Source organism: Anser anser, assembly GCF_964211835.1.
Source record: "Anser anser genome assembly, contig: HAP1_SCAFFOLD_40, whole genome shotgun sequence".
In the NCBI taxonomy this organism is placed as follows: Eukaryota; Metazoa; Chordata; class Aves; order Anseriformes; family Anatidae; genus Anser; species Anser anser.
The window spans coordinates 1,742,222-1,765,180 of record NW_028153557.1 but is presented as its reverse complement, the minus strand read 5'-3'; the positions used below and the strand labels follow the sequence as shown (position 1 = coordinate 1,765,180).

The following is a 22,959-nucleotide window of genomic DNA, read 5'->3' as shown; positions in this document are numbered from 1 at the left end:
AGCAGCTCCCACCCCCCCCCCAGACGCAGGCCCCAAAGGTGTACAAGCAGGCCCCTACAGTATACAAGCAGCTCACAACCACCCCCCCAAAGGCAGGCCCCAACCCCCTCCAGATGCAAGCCCGAAAGGTTAAAACCAGCTCCAACCCCCCAACCCCCCCCGCCCCACGCAGACGCAGGCCCCAAAGGTGTACAAGCAGTTCCCAACCCCTCCAAGGCAGGCCCCAAAAGTGTACAGGCAGGCCCCTACAGTGTAGAAACGCTCCAACCCCCCCCGCTTCCACCTCGAGGGAGGCCCTCCCCCCCCAGTATACACGAAGCTCCCAACCCCCTCTCAGAGGAATGCCTAAAAAAGTATACAAGCAGCTCCTAACACCCCCCCCCCCCCCCAAAAGAGGCAGTCCCCAAAGGTGTACAAGCAGGCCCTCAAATCCCTTAGGTGTACAAGCAGGCCCTTCAAATCCCTTAGCCCCTGCGCCAGCTTTATTGGCGAGCAGCGAGGCTGGGGGGGGAGGGGGGCAAGACAGCCTTAAATAAAATACAAATATGAAAAGTGTTATAAATGGCTGTTATAAATCCAAATAGGATTACAATCAAAGTTTACAATTTATTAAACGAATAGAGGCAAGCAAGCAGCGCTGGGTGCGCCGGGAGTCTCTGCTCCCCCAGGACGCACGCCTGTTACGTAAGGCGGCTGGTTTTGATGCTCCCAGGCTAATACATATTCATTACTACTTCGAGAAGAGGCAGGGTTATTAGAATTGGTTTCCGGAATCCGAAACCCCTCCCAGGGGCGCCTGCGTACCAGTCTCTGGTGGTCTCTCGGGGCTTGCTCGGGCTGAATGCTGGTTGTTCCTCTCAGGCTTTTGTCCTTCAATTGTCCTTCAGCTCCCCCTTCCTCCTCGTTTGGGAGCCTCTGCGCCGGATTTCAGAAACTCTAGCAACATCCCCTGCAGTAGTCAGCACTTTTCCCTAAAAACCCCTTTGTTCTCTTATCACCTAGACCCGGGCCTCGATGGTAACCCTTCAAATCCCTTAGTGACACGAATTGCTGGACCATTCCTTACAAAAGGAAGGATAAAATATGTAGAGGAGCAATGGCACACGCGAAAGCCCAGCGCCGCGGGCAGAGGCAGCGAAGGTTGACGGCAGAACAGTGCTCGGTTTGAACACGGAGAGGGAAAGCGAGGGGAAGGTGGCCGAAGCCGGCCGCAGTCTCTGAGCTCTCCTCCTCCTGATTGTTTTCTCTCAAAGCCATTTCTGTGTGTGTGCGGGCACCCGGAGCCGGCAGAAGTCCCCGTGAAGTCCTTCGGCAGGACGGAGGGCTGCGTGGGCTCCAGTGAGAGAGGGAGTTAGGAGAATCTTATCAAGTAGAGATAGAGCGCTGACGGCGTTAAACTAGGATGCTACTTAGCGTCTTTGCTAACTATGGTGCATTGTGCCAATTAACTAAAGCAAGAAGCCTTGGGCCCCTTACCAAGGTCAGTCTCCTAATAAGAGAGTGAGCCTGTCTTAAGAAACTGGGAGAAACTGGTCCTGCAGATGGACAAGAGCCAAGGAGCAACTGAGTCTGTGCAAAGACAAGAGGTCAACTAGCGGTGACGAGGAAGAGTCATCAATCTTCATGCCCACGACCTCCCGTGCTGCCCAGCGCTGAATAAACATACCTACTTTACAATCTCACTGATTGTGGAGTCCCTTTTCCGCAAGTCACTAGCAGCGGTTTCTTCCGCAGAGGTTTTCCCAGAGCCGCTTCAAAGCTTCCCTCGCGGAGCTGGGGCGTCGCAGGGGGTCGTCAAAGCACGCGCACACACACACACACACACACACACACACACACACACACACACAGGCGTTGTTGTCCAAACAGAAAGTATTTACAACAAATTCGACAAGCGGTTTTCCTCTGCCAGCAGCAAATGCCTGAGGGCCCCTACAGCTTCACAAATCATAGCACAAAGAGCCTAAAGTTCCTCTAAAATTTAGGGAAATGATTCAAAATAGATCTGCTAGGGGAAAACGATCACTGGCGGCAGGGTACACAATACACGCGAGTCTCAGCTCTCCTCCGCAGGGTCAGTGCCCACGCCCAAGTGCGACGCTGATGGCACCCGAACATTTGCTGTAGCAGGCAGCAGAGCCAGCAGCTCAGGGGAGCAATTTTAAAAACCAGGAGGCACTTAAACCAACCCTTAATTGACCCAGTTACTGCAGGAGAGTCCCGACTACTCGCCCTGGAGTCCTACTGTCACCAGCAAAAAGCACCAACCAAAGCTTGGGGGAACTTTGGTACAGCACAAGAGAAGGGAGTGGGGGTAGCGTAGCCGTATCGCAGAGCTGCTGCTTTTCACACCATTTTATCATCCCTGATAATTGAAAGTAAGGCCGGGTGGGCTGACCCCACCACCACCACTCCTGGCAGCATGTTTGGTCCACAACGCTAGAATAATTATTTTGCTCCCTCCCGTCCCTACAGCTTCATCATCTGAAAAGATTACAGTCAAAACAATGGCATACACAAATAAAAGTCAAGAGTTGACATAGTAACTCCGGGATTTGGGTATCAACTGTCCGAGAAATCAGAACACCCAGGCTTCACAATGTGCCCAACATCGAGCTGTGCCAAGGGGGGGCGGAAGGAAGAAGCTTTCCGTTTAAGCCTTCAGAGCATCGCTCCATCACTACGTCAATTCACAGCCACCACAGCGTGCCGATGGACATCTTTCTGTGCCAAAAGAAACAAGTGTTTTGTCCTCTTGATATCAAAGGTAGCCACCTATACTTACGGAACTATGCACAAGACCTTAACTCTGACCAGCAGGAAAACTTAGGATAACTGAGTGCAGATCCTGCCAATTTCTACCAGTTCCAACTGTGCTTTAAGTCTCATTGCAAAGCCTCAGTTAGAAAAAGGATCACCTCAGGGTATCCAACAAGAAGAAGAGTTGTTTTTTTTTTTTTTTTTTTTTTTTTTTTTTTTTTTTTAATATACCATAGGACTATGCAGTTCAATCATCAATCATCTTGGAAAGCTCAAGGAGGAGGTCATCCTCATCCTTCCCTGGGTCCAAGTCGAGCTCGGCTTCCAGTATGCCGTCTGAGAGTTCCCAAAGTAGCATCTCTAAATCCTCGTCTACAGATACGGGCGCGTTGCCTGTGGAACTCAGCCGGCGTGTCCTTGCTTCTTCTAGCTGGGAAGAAGCTGAAGTCGAGCTTGAGAACTCCATTGGCTCCACGGATTCTGCCTGGCTTCCAAGATGTGCTTCAGGTCTTGGCAGAGCAAGGAAGAGAACAATCAGTATATGCCATTTCTTAACGGGAAATCCCTTTTCTGCAAACCGGCTCTTAAAACCGTAGCCAACCCCTCCTGCACTTCAATCTTACCCAGGGATTGTTATTCAATTAACCCAGGGCTACATTTAGAGCCCAATATATTAGCAGGTACATTTTTCAGTTTGGGGGTTTCTCTGTGAAGCCAGAGCACCCGGAGTCTAGCAAAGATGGGAAACCAACATGGCCTCCCGGAAGCCCAGTGTCCGAGAACTACATCTCCCGGCATGCTCTGGGAAAACAATATGGACTCCCGGAAACCCGGTGGCCAAGAACTACATTTCCCAGCACTCCCCAGAAAATTGAGCCTCGCACCTTGCCGTAGGACGCCATTTTTTGCTCTGTTACATTACCGGTTTCGTGTTTATGGAGGGTTTTCCCGCCGTTTTGGGGGGTTTCCCCTCAATTTCGGGTTTTCAGCTCTCCATTTCAGAGTTCTTCCCCGCAATTTTGGGGTTCCTTCCCCTAATTTGGTGCTTCGCCCCCCCCCCCCACTTTTGGGGTTCCCCCTCCATTTTGGGGATTCCCCCCAATTCCAAGCCCCCCACAATTTTGGAGGCCCCCACCATCCTTTCTTGGCCTGCCACCCTAATATTAAGGTTCTTTCCCCCAATGTTGGGGTTCTCACCACATGTTTGAGGTTCCTTCCCTTAATTTGGGGCTTAGCTCCCCGGGATCTGGGGCTTTAACCCCAATTTTGGGGGTCCCCCCCAAGTTTGGGGATTCCTCCCCAGGTCTGGGGGGGGTCCACATTCAATTCTGGAATTTCACACTTCCATTTAAGTCTTCTTCCCCCCAATTTGGGGGTTCACCCACCCAATTTTGGGGGTTCCTCCCCTAATTTGGGGGGACCCGACCAATTTTGGGGGTCCCCCCCAATTGTAGAGTCCCCCACCCTCCTTTTTTGGGTTCCCCCCTAATATTAAAGAGTTCTTCCGCCCAATTTTGGGGGACCCCACAATTTGGCCGTTCCTTCCCCTAACTTTGGGCTTCAACCCTTCGATTTTGGGGGGGGCTCCCCCCCTCTTATTTTGGCCTTCCGCCCTAATATTAGGCCTAACCCCTAAGAACCTTGACCCCTAAGCCTATGGCAACCACGGATCTAACCCTAACCCCTACCCCAACAAACCCTAGAAACCCTAACCCTAAAAACCCTTGCAGCCCTAACCCGATAAAATTTACCACACTAAACCCCTGAAGACTGTTCTGGGGGGTCCACATTCAATTCTGGAATTTCACACTTCCATTTAAGTGTTCTTCCCCCCCAATATGGGGGTTCGCCCACCCAATTTTGGGGGTTCCTCCCCTAATTGGGGGGGACACAACCAATTTTGGGGGGACACAACCAATTTTGGGGGGGACACAACCAATTTTAGAGTCCCCCACCCTCCTTTTTTGGGTTTCCCCCAATATTAAGAGCTCTTCCGCTCAATTTTGGGGGACCCCACAATTTTGACGTTCCTTCCCCTAACTTTGGGCTTCAACCCTTCAATTTTGGGTGGGCTCCTCCCCTCTTATTTTGGCCTTCCGCCCTAATATTGGGCCTAACCCCTAAGAACCTTGACCCCTAACGCTATGGCAACCACGGATCTAACCCTAACCCCTACCCCAACAAACCCTAGAAACCCTAACCCTAAAACCCTTACAGCCCTAACCCGATAAAATTTACCACACTAAACCCCTGAAGACTGTTCTGGGGGGTCCACATTCAATTCTGGAATTTCACACTTCCATTTAAGTGTTCTGCCCCCCCAATATGGGGGTTCGCCCACCCAATTTTGGGGGTTCCTCCCCTAATTGGGGGGGACACAACCAATTTTGGGGGGGACACAACTAATTTGGGGGGGGACACAACCAATTTGGGGGGGTCCCCCCAATTTTAGAGTCCCCCACCCTCCTTTTTTGGGTTTCCCCCAATATTAAGAGCTCTTCCGCCCAATTTTGGGGGACCCCACAATTTTGACGTTTCTTCCCCTAAATTGGGGCTTCGACCCTTCAATTTTGGGGGGGGCTCCCCCCTTAGTTTGGCCTTCCACCCTAATATTGGGCCTTACCCCTAAGAACCCTGACCCCTAACACTACGGCTCCCACGGATCTAACCCTAACCCCTACCCCAAAAAACCCTAGAAACCCTAACCCTAAAAACCCTTACAGTCCTAACCCGATAAAATTTACCACACTAGACCTACGCCTAAAAGCCCTAACCCTAAAAATTAAGACCCTCTAAACCCTAACCCAAAACGTAAAGATTCTCAAAGCCCTAACGCTGGAGACCCTAACCTTAAAAAAAAAAAATAAGACCTTAAAACCCTAACCCTAAATACCTGACCATAACTAAAACCCTAAGACCCTAACCCTAAAAACCCTATCAACACTAAAACCACAAAATACTTTAAAACCTTAACACACTAACCCCCAAACCCTAGCCCTTATAACTCCAACCCTAACAACCTTAAAATCCTAACCCTAAACCCTAACCCTGAAACCCAACCCTAGTGCCTTAGCCCTGAAACCTTAAAACCCTAACACCTTATTAGAAACACTCTGTAACCAATACCATAGGCTCAGGCAAGTATCTCAGTGAGGTAGCATTTTTATTCACGATTGCAATGGCAGGCGTCCCACAAGCCACCTACTAGTTCCATAACACAGTTTATATAATTTTTTTTTTCCTCTCGGTGACCAGGACCCTCCCCAGTTTCCCCATTGACTGGGTAATCCATGTTCACAATCTATCCAGTGCTTCACAGAAAATACACAGCTGCTGGCCTGTTACTAGTCAATTTTATTTTTTTCTTGACTGTTTTCCTCTTTGAGGTGGTAATGTTTCTTACACCGTGATTTCCACCCAATTGCTCTAAGGATTCTGGTTGTCTGCATTTTACAAGGTTGTCTGTTAAGCTTTCTTATCACTGCAAGCATATATCAATACCACCTTCCTTCCCTCTAAACGATGTAACTCTGTGCAAAAACATTTTTATTCCCACAACCTTGATCCCCTTACCCTAAAATCCTTATTCTCTTTAACCCTAACAACTCTAACCACAACCCTAACCCTTCATATCAACCCCCCGACGCTAATGACACTGACTAATGATCCAAACCCCAAACCCCAGGCAACCAACAAAGAAACAGACACAAAGCTGAAAACTACAAAAAAGGCAAAACCCTGGATACAGACCCCAAATCACAAACACGCTACCAAAATGCTACAGAAAAGCCCCAGACGCAGGCCCCAAGCACTACAGCTAGGCCCCAGAAGCTCTAGACACATCCCAAAGCCAAAATGCGATCCCCAAACACTACAGAAAAGCCCCCAAACACCAGACACAGGCTGCAGAAGTCTACAAGCAGGCCCCAGCCACACCCGGATGCAGACCCCAACTGTCCACAAGCAGCTCCCAACCCACCCCCCCCATGAACTGGACCCCCCACCACCACCACCCAGATGCATGCCCCAGGCCCCAGGCCTCAGCCCCAGCCCCCACACCCCAGACTCAGGCCCCAAAGGTGTACAACCAGCTCCCAACTGCCCCCCTCAAAGGGAGGCCCCAAAGCCTGCCAGAGGACCCTAGAGCGTACAAGCAGCTCCCAACCCCCCCGGCACAGGCCCCAACCCCCCCCCGGACACAGGCCCCAAAGGTGTACAAGCAACTCCCCATCCTCCCCAGAGGCACGCCCCAAAGGTGTACAAACAGCCCCAACCCCCCAAGACCCAGACCCCTACAGCGTAGAAGCAGCTCCCAACCCCATGCCCCCAAGGCACATGCCTCAACCCCTCCCCCAAGGCAGGCCCTAACAGTGTACAAGCAGCTCCCACCCCCCCCCAGACGCAGGCCCCAAAGGTGTACAAGCAGGCCCCTACAGTATACAAGCAGCTCACAACCACCCCCCCAAAGGCAGGCCCCAACCCCCTCCAGATGCAAGCCCGAAAGGTTAAAACCAACTCCAACCCCCCAACCCCCCCCGCCCCGCGCAGACGCAGGCCCCAAAGGTGTACAAGCAGTTCCCAACCCCTCCAAGGCAGGCCCCAAAAGTGTACAGGCAGGCCCCTACAGTGTAGAAACGCTCCAACCCCCCCCGCTTCCACCTCGAGGGAGGCCCTCCCCCCCCAGTATACACGAAGCTCCCAACCCCCTCTCAGAGGAATGCCTAAAAAAGTATACAAGCAGCTCCTAACACCCCCCCACCCCCCCCCCCCAAAAAAGAGGCAGTCCCCAAAGGTGTACAAGCAGGCCCTCAAATCCCTTAGGTGTACAAGCAGGCCCTTCAAATCCCTTAGCCCCTGCGCCAGCTTTATTGGCGAGCAGCGAGGCTGGGGGGGGAGGGGGGCAAGACAGCCTTAAATAAAATACAAATATAAAAAGTGTTATAAATGGCTGTTATAAATCCAAATAGGATTACAATCAAAGTTTACAATTTATTAAACGAATAGAGGCAAGCAAGCAGCGCTGGGTGCGCCGGGAGTCTCTGCTCCTCCAGGACGCACGCCTGTTACGTAAGGCGGCTGGTTTTGATGCTCCCAGGCTAATACATATTCATTACTACTTCGAGAAGAGGCAGGGTTATTAGAATTGGTTTCCGGAATCCGAAACCCCTCCCAGGGGCGCCTGCGTACCAGTCTCTGGTGGTCTCTCGGGGCTTGCTCGGGCTGAATGCTGGTTGTCTTCCTCTCAGGCTTTTGTCCTTCAATTGTCCTTCAGCTCCCCCTTCCTCCTCGTTTGGGAGCCTCTGCGCCGGATTTCAGAAACTCTAGCAACATCCCCTGCAGTAGTCAGCACTTTTCCCTAAAAACCCCTTTGTTCTCTTATCACCTAGACCCGGGCCTCGATGGTAACCCTTCAAATCCCTTAGTGACACGAATTGCTGGACCATTCCTTACAAAAGGAAGGATAAAATATGTAGAGGAGCAATGGCACACGCGAAAGCCCAGCGCCGCGGGCAGAGGCAGCGAAGGTTGACGGCAGAACAGTGCTCGGTTTGAACACGGAGAGGGAAAGCGAGGGGAAGGTGGCCGAAGCCGGCCGCAGTCTCTGAGCTCTCCTCCTCCTGATTGTTTTCTCTCAAAGCCATTTCTGTGTGTGTGCGGGCACCCGGAGCCGGCAGAAGTCCCCGTGAAGTCCTTCGGCAGGACGGAGGGCTGCGTGGGCTCCAGTGAGAGAGGGAGTTAGGAGAATCTTATCAAGTAGAGATAGAGCGCTGACGGCGTTAAACTAGGATGCTACTTAGCGTCTTTGCTAACTATGGTGCATTGTGCCAATTAACTAAAGCAAGAAGCCTTGGGCCCCTTACCAAGGTCAGTCTCCTAATAAGAGAGTGAGCCTGTCTTAAGAAACTGGGAGAAACTGGTCCTGCAGATGGACAAGAGCCAAGGAGCAACTGAGTCTGTGCAAAGACAAGAGGTCAACTAGCGGTGACGAGGAAGAGTCATCAATCTTCATGCCCACGACCTCCCGTGCTGCCCAGCGCTGAATAAACATACCTACTTTACAATCTCACTGATTGTGGAGTCCCTTTTCCGCAAGTCACTAGCAGCGGTTTCTTCCGCAGAGGTTTTCCCAGAGCCGCTTCAAAGCTTCCCTCGCGGAGCTGGGGCTTCGCAAGGGGTCGTCAAAGCACGCGCGCACACACACACACACACACACACACACACACACACACAGGCGTTGTTGTCCAAACAGAAAGTATTTACAACAAATTCGACAAGCGGTTTTCCTCTGCCAGCAGCAAATGCCTGAGGGCCCCTACAGCTTCACAAATCATAGCACAAAGAGCCTAAAGTTCCTCTAAAATTTAGGGAAATGATTCAAAATAGATCTGCTAGGGGAAAACGATCACTGGCGGCAGGGTACACAATACACGCGAGTCTCAGCTCTCCTCCGCAGGGTCAGTGCCCACGCCCAAGTGCGACGCTGATGGCACCCGAACATTTGCTGTAGCAGGCAGCAGAGCCAGCAGCTCAGGGGAGCAATTTTAAAAACCAGGAGGCACTTAAACCAACCCTTAATTGACCCAGTTACTGCAGGAGAGTCCCGACTACTCGCCCTGGAGTCCTACTGTCACCAGCAAAAAGCACCAACCAAAGCTTGGGGGAACTTTGGTACAGCACAAGAGAAGGGAGTGGGGGTAGCGTAGCCGTATCGCAGAGCTGCTGCTTTTCACACCATTTTATCATCCCTGATAATTGAAAGTAAGGCCGGGTGGGCTGACCCCACCACCACCACTCCTGGCAGCATGTTTGGTCCACAACGCTAGAATAATTATTTTGCTCCCTCCCGTCCCTACAGCTTCATCATCTGAAAAGATTACAGTCAAAACAATGGCATACACAAATAAAAGTCAAGAGTTGACATAGTAACTCCGGGATTTGGGTATCAACTGTCCGAGAAATCAGAACACCCAGGCTTCACAATGTGCCCAACATCGAGCTGTGCCAAGGGGGGGCGGAAGGAAGAAGCTTTCCGTTTAAGCCTTCAGAGCATCGCTCCATCACTACGTCAATTCACAGCCACCACAGCGTGCCGATGGACATCTTTCTGTGCCAAAAGAAACAAGTGTTTTGTCCTCTTGATATCAAAGGTAGCCACCTATACTTACGGAACTATGCACAAGACCTTAACTCTGACCAGCAGGGAAACTTAGGACAACTGAGTGCAGATCCTGCCAATTTCTACCAGTTCCAACTGTGCTTTAAGTCTCATTGCAAAGCCTCAGTTAGAAAAAGGATCACCTCAGGGTATCCAACAAGAAGAAGAGTTGGTTTTTTTTTTTTTTTTTTTTTTTTTTTTTTTTTTTTTTTTTTAATATACCATAGGACTATGCAGTTCAATCATCAATCATCTTGGAAAGCTCAAGGAGGAGGTCATCCTCATCCTTCCCTGGGTCCAAGTCGAGCTCGGCTTCCAGTATGCCGTCTGAGAGTTCCCAAAGTAGCATCTCTAAATCCTCGTCTACAGATACGGGCGCGTTGCCTGTGGAACTCAGCCGGCGTGTCCTTGCTTCTTCTAGCTGGGAAGAAGCTGAAGTCGAGCTTGAGAACTCCATTGGCTCCACGGATTCTGCCTGGCTTCCAAGATGTGCTTCAGGTCTTGGCAGAGCAAGGAAGAGAACAATCAGTATATGCCATTTCTTAACGGGAAATCCCTTTTCTGCAAACCGGCTCTTAAAACCGTAGCCAACCCCTCCTGCACTTCAATCTTACCCAGGGATTGTTATTCAATTAACCCAGGGCTACATTTAGAGCCCAATATATTAGCAGGTACATTTTTCAGTTTGGGGGTTTCTCTGTGAAGCCAGAGCACCCGGAGTCTAGCAAAGATGGGAAACCAACATGGCCTCCCGGAAGCCCAGTGTCCGAGAACTACATCTCCCGGCATGCTCTTGGGAAAACAATATGGACTCCCGGAAACCCGGTGGCCAAGAACTACATTTCCCAGCACTCCCCAGAAAATTGAGCCTCGCACCTTGCCGTAGGACGCCATTTTTTGCTCTGTTACATTACCGGTTTCGTGTTTATGGAGGGTTTTCCCGCCGTTTTGGGGGGTTTCCCCTCAATTTCGGGTTTTCAGCTCTCCATTTCAGAGTTCTTCCCCGCAATTTTGGGGTTCCTTCCCCTAATTTGGTGCTTCGCCCCCCCCCCCCCACTTTTGGGGTTCCCCCTCCATTTTGGGGATTCCCCCCAATTCCAAGCCCCCCACAATTTTGGAGGCCCCCACCATCCTTTCTTGGCCTGCCACCCTAATATTAAGGTTCTTTCCCCCAGTGTTGGGGTTCTCACCACATGTTTGAGGTTCCTTCCCTTAATTTGGGGCTTAGCTCCCCGGGATCTGGGGCTTTAACCCCAATTTTGGGGGTCCCCCCCAAGTTTGGGGATTCCTCCCCAGGTCTGGGGGGGGTCCACATTCAATTCTGGAATTTCACACTTCCATTTAAGTCTTCTTCCCCCCAATTTGGGGGTTCACCCACCCAATTTTGGGGGTTCCTCCCCTAATGTGGGGGGACCCGACCAATTTTGGGGGTCCCCCCCAATTGTAGAGTCCCCCACCCTCCTTTTTTGGGTTCCCCCCTAATATTAAAGAGTTCTTCCGCCCAATTTTGGGGGACCCCACAATTTGGCCGTTCCTTCCCCTAACTTTGGGCTTCAACCCTTCGATTTTGGGGGGGGCTCCCCCCCTCTTATTTTGGCCTTCCGCCCTAATATTAGGCCTAACCCCTAAGAACCTTGACCCCTAAGCCTATGGCAACCACGGATCTAACCCTAACCCCTACCCCAACAAACCCTAGAAACCCTAACCCTAAAAACCCTTGCAGCCCTAACCCGATAAAATTTACCACACTAAACCCCTGAAGACTGTTCTGGGGGGTCCACATTCAATTCTGGAATTTCACACTTCCATTTAAGTCTTCTTCCCCCCCAATATGGGGGTTCGCCCACCCAATTTTGGGGGTTCCTCCCCTAATTGGGGGGGACACAACCAATTTTGGGGGGGACACAACCAATTTTGGGGGGGACACAACCAATTTTAGAGTCCCCCACCCTCCTTTTTTGGGTTTCCCCCAATATTAAGAGCTCTTCCGCTCAATTTTGGGGGACCCCACAATTTTGACGTTCCTTCCCCTAACTTTGGGCTTCAACCCTTCAATTTTGGGTGGGCTCCTCCCATCTTATTTTGGCCTTCCGCCCTAATATTGGGCCTAACCCCTAAGAACCTTGACCCCTAACGCTATGGCAACCACGGATCTAACCCTAACCCCTACCCCAAAAAACCCTAGAAACCCTAACCCTAAAAACCCTTACAGCCCTAACCCGATAAAATTTACCACACTAAACCCCTGAAGACTGTTCTGGGGGGTCCACATTCAATTCTGGAATTTCACACTTCCATTTAAGTGTTCTGCCCCCCAATTTGGGGGTTCGCCCAACCAATTTTGGGGGTTCCTCCCCTAATTGGGGGGGACACAACCAATTTTGGGGGGGACACAACCAATTTGGGGGGGTCCCCCCAATTTTAGAGTCCCCCACCCTCCTTTTTTGGGTTTCCCCCAATATTAAGAGCTCTTCCGCCCAATTTTGGGGGACCCCACAATTTTGACGTTTCTTCCCCTAAATTGGGGCTTCGACCCTTCAATTTTGGGGGGGGCTCCCCCCTTAGTTTGGCCTTCCACCCTAATATTGGGCCTTACCCCTAAGAACCCTGACCCCTAACACTACGGCTCCCACGGATCTAACCCTAACCCCTACCCCAAAAAACCCTAGAAACCCTAACCCTAAAAACCCTTACAGTCCTAACCCGATAAAATTTACCACACTAGACCTACGCCTAAAAGCCCTAACCCTAAAAATTAAGACCCTCTAAACCCTAACCCAAAATGTAAAGATTCTCAAAGCCCTAACGCTGGAGACCCTAACCTTAAAAAAAAAAAAATAAGACCTTAAAACCCTAACCCTAAATACCTGACCATAACTAAAACCCTAAGACCCTAACCCTAAAAACCCTAGCAACACTAAAACCACAAAATACTTTAAAACCTTAACACAGTAACCCCCAAACCCTAACCCTTATAACTCCAACCCTAACAACCTTAAAATCCTAACCCTAAACCCTGGAAACCCTAACCCTGAAACCCAACCCTAGTGCCTTAGCCCTGAAAACTTAAAACCCTAACACCTTATTAGAAACACTCTGTAACCAATACCATAGGCTCAGGCAAGTATCTCAGTGAGGTAGCATTTTTATTCACGATTGCAATGGCAGGCGTCCCACAAGCCACCTACTAGTTCCATAACACAGTTTATATAATTTTTTTTTTCCTCTCGGTGACCAGGACCCTCCCCAGTTTCCCCATTGACTGGGTAATCCATGTTCACAATCTATCCAGTGCTTCACAGAAAATACACAGCTGCTGGCCTGTTACTAGTCAATTTTATTTTTTTCTTGACTGTTTTCCTCTTTGAGGTGGTAATGTTTCTTACACCGTGATTTCCACCCAATTGCTCTAAGGATTCTGGTTGTCTGCATTTTACAAGGTTGTCTGTTAAGCTTTCTTATCACTGCAAGCATATATCAATACCACCTTCCTTCCCTCTAAACGATGTAACTCTGTGCAAAAACATTTTTATTCCCACAACCTTGATCCCCTTACCCTAAAATCCTTATTCTCTTTAACCCTAACAACTCTAACCACAACCCTAACCCTTCATATCAACCCCCCGACGCTAATGACACTGACTAATGATCCAAACCCCAAACCCCAGGCAACCAACAAAGAAACAGACACAAAGCTGAAAACTACAAAAAAGGCAAAACCCTGGATACAGACCCCAAATCACAAACACGCTACCAAAATGCTACAGAAAAGCCCCAGACGCAGGCCCCAAGCACTACAGCTAGGCCCCAGAAGCTCTAGACACATCCCAAAGCCAAAATGCGATCCCCAAACACTACAGAAAAGCCCCCAAACACCAGACACAGGCTGCAGAAGTCTACAAGCAGGCCCCAGCCACACCCGGATGCAGACCCCAACTGTCCACAAGCAGCTCCCAACCCACCCCCCCCATGAACTGGACCCCCCACCACCACCACCCAGATGCATGCCCCAGGCCCCAGGCCTCAGCCCCAGCCCCCACACCCCAGACTCAGGCCCCAAAGGTGTACAACCAGCTCCCAACTGCCCCCCTCAAAGGGAGGCCCCAAAGCCTGCCAGAGGACCCTAGAGCGTACAAGCAGCTCCCAACCCCCCCGGCACAGGCCCCAACCCCCCCCCGGACACAGGCCCCAAAGGTGTACAAGCAACTCCCCATCCTCCCCAGAGGCACGCCCCAAAGGTGTACAAACAGCCCCAACCCCCCAAGACCCAGACCCCTACAGCGTAGAAGCAGCTCCCAACCCCATGCCCCCAAGGCACATGCCCCATCCTCTCCCCCAAGGCAGGCCCTAACAGTGTACAAGCAGCTCCCACCCCCCCTCAGACGCAGGCCCCAAAGGTGTACAAGCAGGCCCCTACAGTATACAAGCAGCTCACAACCACCCCCCCAAAGGCAGGCCCCAACCCCCTCCAGATGCAAGCCCGAAAGGTTAAAACCAACTCCAACCCCCCAACCCCCCCCCGCCCCGCGCAGACGCAGGCCCCAAAGGTGTACAAGCAGTTCCCAACCCCTCCAAGGCAGGTCCCAAAAGTGTACAGGCAGGCCCCTACAGTGTAGAAACGCTCCAACCCCCCCCGCTTCCACCTCGAGGGAGGCCCTCCCCCCCCAGTATACACGAAGCTCCCAACCCCCTCTCAGAGGAATGCCTAAAAAAGTATACAAGCAGCTCCTAACACCCCCCCCCCCCCCCCCCCCAAAAAGAGGCAGTCCCCAAAGGTGTACAAGCAGGCCCTCAAATCCCTTAGGTGTACAAGCAGGCCCTTCAAATCCCTTAGCCCCTGCGCCAGCTTTATTGGCGAGCAGCGAGCCTGGGGGGGGAGGGGGGCAAGACAGCCTTAAATAAAATACAAATATAAAAAGTGTTATAAATGGCTGTTATAAATCCAAATAGGATTACAATCAAAGTTTACAATTTATTAAACGAATAGAGGCAAGCAAGCAGCGCTGGGTGCGCCGGGAGTCTCTGCTCCCCCAGGACGCACACCTGTTACGTAAGGCGGCTGGTTTTGATGCTCCCAGGCTAATACATATTCATTACTACTTCGAGAAGAGGCAGGGTTATTAGAATTGGTTTCCGGAATCCGAAACCCCTCCCAGGGGCGCCTGCGTACCAGTCTCTGGTGGTCTCTCGGGGCTTGCTCGGGCTGAATGCTGGTTGTCTTCCTCTCAGGCTTTTGTCCTTCAATTGTCCTTCAGCTCCCCCTTCCTCCTCGTTTGGGAGCCTCTGCGCCGGATTTCAGAAACTCTAGCAACATCCCCTGCAGTAGTCAGCACTTTTCCCTAAAAACCCCTTTGTTCTCTTATCACCTAGACCCGGGCCTCGATGGTAACCCTTCAAATCCCTTAGTGACACGAATTGCTGGACCATTCCTTACAAAAGGAAGGATAAAATATGTAGAGGAGCAATGGCACACGCGAAAGCCCAGCGCCGCGGGCAGAGGCAGCGAAGGTTGACGGCAGAACAGTGCTCGGTTTGAACACGGAGAGGGAAAGCGAGGGGAAGGTGGCCGAAGCCGGCCGCAGTCTCTGAGCTCTCCTCCTCCTGATTGTTTTCTCTCAAAGCCATTTCTGTGTGTGTGCGGGCACCCGGAGCCGGCAGAAGTCCCCGTGAAGTCCTTCGGCAGGACGGAGGGCTGCGTGGGCTCCAGTGAGAGAGGGAGTTAGGAGAATCTTATCAAGTAGAGATAGAGCGCTGACAGCGTTAAACTAGGATGCTACTTAGCGTCTTTGCTAACTATGGTGCATTGTGCCAATTAACTAAAGCAAGAAGCCTTGGGCCCCTTACCAAGGTCAGTCTCCTAATAAGAGAGTGAGCCTGTCTTAAGAAACTGGGAGAAACTGGTCCTGCAGATGGACAAGAGCCAAGGAGCAACTGAGTCTGTGCAAAGACAAGAGGTCAACTAGCGGTGACGAGGAAGAGTCATCAATCTTCATGCCCACGACCTCCCGTGCTGCCCAGCGCTGAATAAACATACCTACTTTACAATCTCACTGATTGTGGAGTCCCTTTTCCGCAAGTCACTAGCAGCGGTTTCTTCCGCAGAGGTTTTCCCAGAGCCGCTTCAAAGCTTCCCTCGCGGAGCTGGGGCGTCGCAGGGGGTCGTCAAAGCACGCACACACACACACACACACACACACACACACACAGGCGTTGTTGTCCAAACAGAAAGTATTTACAACAAATTCGACAAGCGGTTTTCCTCTGCCAGCAGCAAATGCCTGAGGGCCCCTACAGCTTCACAAATCATAGCACAAAGAGCCTAAAGTTCCTCTAAAATTTAGGGAAATGATTCAAAATAGATCTGCTAGGGGAAAACGATCACTGGCGGCAGGGTACACAATACACGCGAGTCTCAGCTCTCCTCCGCAGGGTCAGTGCCCACGCCCAAGTGCGACGCTGATGGCACCCGAACATTTGCTGTAGCAGGCAGCAGAGCCAGCAGCTCAGGGGAGCAATTTTAAAAACCAGGAGGCACTTAAACCAACCCTTAATTGACCCAGTTACTGCAGGAGAGTCCCGACTACTCGCCCTGGAGTCCTACTGTCACCAGCAAAAAGCACCAACCAAAGCTTGGGGGAACTTTGGTACAGCACAAGAGAAGGGAGTGGGGGTAGCGTAGCCGTATCGCAGAGCTGCTGCTTTTCACACCATTTTATCATCCCTGATAATTGAAAGTAAGGCCGGGTGGGCTGACCCCACCACCACCACTCCTGGCAGCATGTTTGGTCCACAACGCTAGAATAATTATTTTGCTCCCTCCCGCCCTTACAGCTTCATCATCTGAAAAGATTACAGTCAAAACAATGGCATACACAAATAAAAGTCAAGAGTTGACATAGTAACTCCGGGATTTGGGTATCAACTGTCCGAGAAATCAGAACACCCAGGCTTCACAATGTGCCCAACATCGAGCTGTGCCAAGGGGGGGCGGAAGGAAGAAGCTTTCCGTTTAAGCCTTCAGAGCATCGCTCCATCACTACGTCAATTCACAGCCACCACAGCGTGCCGATGGACATCTTTCTGTGCCAAAAGAAACAAGTGTTTTGTCCTCTTGATATCAAAGGTAGCCACCTCTACTTACGGAACCATGCACAAGACCTTAACTCTGACCAGCAGGGAAACTTAGGACAACTGAGTGCAGATCCTGCCAATTTCTACCAGTTCCAACTGTGCTTTAAGTCTCATTGCAAAGCCTCAGTTAGAAAAAGGATCACCTCAGGGTATCCAACAAGAAGAAGAGTTGTTTTCTTTTTTTTTTTTTTTTTTAATATACCATAGGACTATGCAGTTCAATCATCAATCATCTTGGAAAGCTCAAGGAGGAGGTCATCCTCATCCTTCCCTGGGTCCAAGTCGAGCTCGGCTTCCAGTGTGCCGTCTGAGAGTTCCCAAAGTAGCATCTCTAAATCCTCGTCTACAGATACGGGCGCGTTGCCTGTGGAACTCAGCCGGCGTGTCCTTGCTTCTTCTAGCTGGGAAGAAGCTGAAGTCGAGCTTGAGAACTCCATTGGCTCCACGGATTCTGCCTGGCTTCCAAGATGTGCTTCAGGTCTTGGCAGAGCAAGGAAGAGAACAATCAGTATATGCCATTTCTTAACGGGAAATCCCTTTTCTGCAAACCGGCTCTTAAAACCGTAGCCAACCCCTCCTGCACTTCAATCTTACCCAGGGGTTGTTATTCAATTAACCCAGGGCTACATTTAGAGCCCAATATATTAGCAGGTACATTTTTCAGTTTGGGGGTTTCTCTGTGAAGCCAGAGCACCCGGAGTTTAGCAAAGATGGGAAACCAACATGGCCTCCCGGAAGCCCAGTGTCCGAGAACTACATCTCCCGGCATGCTCTGGGAAAACAATATGGACTCCCGGAAACCCGGTGGCCAAGAACTACATTTCCCAGCACTCCCCAGAAAATTGAGCCTCGCACCTTGCCGTAGGACGCCATTTTTTGCTCTGTTACATTACCGGTTTCGTGTTTATGGAGGGTTTTCCCGCCGTTTTGGGGGGTTTCCCCTCAATTTCGGGTTTTCAGCTCTCCATTTCAGAGTTCTTCCCCGCAATTTTGGGGTTCCTTCCCCTAATTTGGTGCTTCGCCCCCCCCCCCCACTTTTGGGGTTCCCCCTCCATTTTGGGGATTCCCCCCAATTCCAAGCCCCCCACAATTTTGGAGGCCCCCACCATCCTTTCTTGGCCTGCCACCCTAATATTAAGGTTCTTTCCCCCAATGTTGGGGTTCTCACCACATGTTTGAGGTTCCTTCCCTTAATTTGGGGCTTAGCTCCCCGGGATCTGGGGCTTTAACCCCAATTTTGGGGGTCCCCCCCAAGTTTGGGGATTCCTCCCCAGGTCTGGGGGGGGTCCACATTCAATTCTGGAATTTCACACTTCCATTTAAGTCTTCTTCCCCCCAATTTGGGGGTTCACCCACCCAATTTTGGGGGTTCCTCCCCTAATGTGGGGGGACCCGACCAATTTTGGGGGTCCCCCCCAATTGTAGAGTCCCCCACCCTCCTTTTTTGGGTTCCCCCCTAATATTAAAGAGTTCTTCCGCCCAATTTTGGGGGACCCCACAATTTGGCCGTTCCTTCCCCTAACTTTGGGCTTCAACCCTTCGATTTTGGGGGGGGCTCCCCCCCTCTTATTTTGGCCTTCCGCCCTAATATTAGGCCTAACCCCTAAGAACCTTGACCCCTAAGCCTATGGCAACCACGGATCTAACCCTAACCCCTACCCCAACAAACCCTAGAAACCCTAACCCTAAAAACCCTTACAGCCCTAACCCGATAAAATTTACCACACTAAACCCCTGAAGACTGTTCTGGGGGGTCCACATTCAATTCTGGAATTTCACACTTCCATTTAAGTGTTCTTCCCCCCCAATATGGGGGTTCGCCCACCCAATTTTGGGGGTTCCTCCCCTAATTGGGGGGGACACAAGCAATTTTGGGGGGGACACAACCAATTTTGGGGGGGACACAACCAATTTTAGAGTCCCCCACCCTCCTTTTTTGGGTTTCCCCCAATATTAAGAGCTCTTCCGCTCAATTTTGGGGGACCCCACAATTTTGACGTTCCTTCCCCTAACTTTGGGCTTCAACCCTTCAATTTTGGGTGGGCTCCTCCCCTCTTATTTTGGCCTTCCGCCCTAATATTAGGCCTAACCCCTAAGAACCTTGACCCCTAAGCCTATGGCAACCACGGATCTAACCCTAACCCCTACCCCAACAAACCCTAGAAACCCTAACCCTAAAAACCCTTACAGCCCTAACCCGATAAAATTTACCACACTAAACCCCTGAAGACTGTTCTGGGGGGTCCACATTCAATTCTGGAATTTCACACTTCCATTTAAGTCTTCTTCCCCCCAATTTGGGGGTTCGCCCACCCAATTTTGGGGGTTCCTCCCCTAATTGGGGGGGACACAACCAATTTTAGGGGGGACACAACCAATTTGGGGGGGGACACAACCAATTTGGGGGGGTCCCCCCAATTTTAGAGTCCCCCACCCTCCTTTTTTGGGTTTCCCCCAATATTAAGAGCTCTTCCGCCCAATTTTGGGGGACCCCACAATTTTGACGTTTCTTCCCCTAAATTGGGGCTTCGACCCTTCAATTTTGGGGGGGGCTCCCCCCTTAGTTTGGCCTTCCACCCTAATATTGGGCCTTACCCCTAAGAACCCTGACCCCTAACACTACGGCTCCCACGGATCTAACCCTAACCCCTACCCCAAAAAACCCTAGAAACCCTAACCCTAAAAACCCTTACAGTCCTAACCCGATAAAATTTACCACACTAGACCTACGCCTAAAAGCCCTAACCCTAAAAATTAAGACCCTCTAAACCCTAACCCAAAACGTAAAGATTCTCAAAGCCCTAACGCTGGAGACCCTAACCTTAAAAAAAAAAAATAAGACCTTAAAACCCTAACCCTAAATACCTGACCATAACTAAAACCCTAAGACCCTAACCCTAAAAACCCTAGCAACACTAAAACCACAAAATACTTTAAAACCTTAACACAGTAACCCCCAAACCCTAACCCTTATAACTCCAACCCTAACAACCTTAAAATCCTAACCCTAAACCCTGGAAACCCTAACCCTGAAACCCAACCCTAGTGCCTTAGCCCTGAAACCTTAAAACCCTAACACCTTATTAGAAACACTCTGTAACCAATACCATAGGCTCAGGCAAGTATCTCAGTGAGGTAGCATTTTTATTCACGATTGCAATGGCAGGCGTCCCACAAGCCACCTACTAGTTCCATAACACAGTTTATATAATTTTTTTTTTCCTCTCGGTGACCAGGACCCTCCCCAGTTTCCCCATTGACTGGGTAATCCATGTTCACAATCTATCCAGTGCTTCACAGAAAATACACAGCTGCTGGCCTGTTACTAGTCAATTTTATTTTTTTCTTGACTGTTTTCCTCTTTGAGGTGGTAATGTTTCTTACACCGTGATTTCCACCCAATTGCTCTAAGGATTCTGGTTGTCTGCATTTTACAAGGTTGTCTGTTAAGCTTTCTTATCACTGCAAGCATATATCAATACCACCTTCCTTCCCTCTAAACGATGTAACTCTGTGCAAAAACATTTTTATTCCCACAACCTTGATCCCCTTACCCTAAAATCCTTATTCTCTTTAACCCTAACAACTCTAACCACAACCCTAACCCTTCATATCAACCCCCCGACGCTAATGACACTGACTAATGATCCAAACCCCAAACCCCAGGCAACCAACAAAGAAACAGACACAAAGCTGAAAACTACAAAAAAGGCAAAACCCTGGATACAGACCCCAAATCACAAACACGCTACCAAAATGCTACAGAAAAGCCCCAGACGCAGGCCCCAAGCACTACAGCTAGGCCCCAGAAGCTCTAGACACATCCCAAAGCCAAAATGCGATCCCCAAACACTACAGAAAAGCCCCCAAACACCAGACACAGGCTGCAGAAGTCTACAAGCAGGCCCCAGCCACACCCGGATGCAGACCCCAACTGTCCACAAGCAGCTCCCAACCCACCCCCCCCATGAACTGGACCCCCCACCACCACCACCCAGATGCATGCCCCAGGCCCCAGGCCTCAGCCCCAGCCCCCACACCCCAGACTCAGGCCCCAAAGGTGTACAACCAGCTCCCAACTGCCCCCCTCAAAGGGAGGCCCCAAAGCCTGCCAGAGGACCCTAGAGCGTACAAGCAGCTCCCAACCCCCCCGGCACAGGCCCCAACCCCCCCCCGGACACAGGCCCCAAAGGTGTACAAGCAACTCCCCATCCTCCCCAGAGGCACGCCCCAAAGGTGTACAAACAGCCCCAACCCCCCAAGACCCAGACCCCTACAGCGTAGAAGCAGCTCCCAACCCCATGCCCCCAAGGCACATGCCCCATCCTCTCCCCCAAGGCAGGCCCTAACAGTGTACAAGCAGCTCCCACCCCCCCTCAGACGCAGGCCCCAAAGGTGTACAAGCAGGCCCCTACAGTATACAAGCAGCTCACAACCACCCCCCCCAAAGGCAGGCCCCAACCCCCTCCAGATGCAAGCCCGAAAGGTTAAAACCAACTCCAACCCCCCAACCCCCCCCGCCCCGCGCAGACGCAGGCCCCAAAGGTGTACAAGCAGTTCCCAACCCCTCCAAGGCAGGCCCCAAAAGTGTACAGGCAGGCCCCTACAGTGTAGAAACGCTCCAACCCCCCCCGCTTCCACCTCGAGGGAGGCCCTCCCCCCCCAGTATACACGAAGCTCCCAACCCCCTCTCAGAGGAATGCCTAAAAAAGTATACAAGCAGCTCCTAACACCCCCCCCCCCCCCCGCCTCCCCAAAAAGAGGCAGTCCCCAAAGGTGTACAAGCAGGCCCTCAAATCCCTTAGGTGTACAAGCAGGCCCTTCAAATCCCTTAGCCCCTGCGCCAGCTTTATTGGCGAGCAGCGAGGCTGGGGGGGGAGGGGGGCAAGACAGCCTTAAATAAAATACAAATATAAAAAGTGTTATAAATGGCTGTTATAAATCCAAATAGGATTACAATCAAAGTTTACAATTTATTAAACGAATAGAGGCAAGCAAGCAGCGCTGGGTGCGCCGGGAGTCTCTGCTCCCCCAGGACGCACGCCTGTTACGTAAGGCGGCTGGTTTTGATGCTCCCAGGCTAATACATATTCATTACTACTTCGAGAAGAGGCAGGGTTATTAGAATTGGTTTCCGGAATCCGAAACCCCTCCCAGGGGCGCCTGCGTACCAGTCTCTGGTGGTCTCTCGGGGCTTGCTCGGGCTGAATGCTGGTTGTCTTCCTCTCAGGCTTTTGTCCTTCAATTGTCCTTCAGCTCCCCCTTCCTCCTCGTTTGGGAGCCTCTGCGCCGGATTTCAGAAACTCTAGCAACATCCCCTGCAGTAGTCAGCACTTTTCCCTAAAAACCCCTTTGTTCTCTTATCACCTAGACCCGGGCCTCGATGGTAACCCTTCAAATCCCTTAGTGACACGAATTGCTGGACCATTCCTTACAAAAGGAAGGATAAAATATGTAGAGGAGCAATGGCACACGCGAAAGCCCAGCGCCGCGGGCAGAGGCAGCGAAGGTTGACGGCAGAACAGTGCTCGGTTTGAACACGGAGAGGGAAAGCGAGGGGAAGGTGGCCGAAGCCGGCCGCAGTCTCTGAGCTCTCCTCCTCCTGATTGTTTTCTCTCAAAGCCATTTCTGTGTGTGTGCGGGCACCCGGAGCCGGCAGAAGTCCCCGTGAAGTCCTTCGGCAGGACGGAGGGCTGCGTGGGCTCCAGTGAGAGAGGGAGTTAGGAGAATCTTATCAAGTAGAGATAGAGCGCTGACAGCGTTAAACTAGGATGCTACTTAGCGTCTTTGCTAACTATGGTGCATTGTGCCAATTAACTAAAGCAAGAAGCCTTGGGCCCCTTACCAAGGTCAGTCTCCTAATAAGAGAGTGAGCCTGTCTTAAGAAACTGGGAGAAACTGGTCCTGCAGAT

General features: G+C 51.1%; 1 long non-coding RNA gene across 1 annotated transcript; it reads right to left on the bottom strand.

Annotated features, from left to right (window-relative positions):
- Positions 1-17,216: 17,216 nt before the first annotated feature.
- Positions 17,217-18,776, bottom strand: LOC310891930. The gene is made up of 2 exons (XR_014577786.1): positions 17,642-18,776; positions 17,217-17,527 (listed from the first exon to the last, which is right to left on the bottom strand). It is a non-coding gene; the product is annotated as an uncharacterized lncRNA (long non-coding RNA).
- Between the last annotated feature and the right edge of the window lie 4,183 nt (positions 18,777-22,959).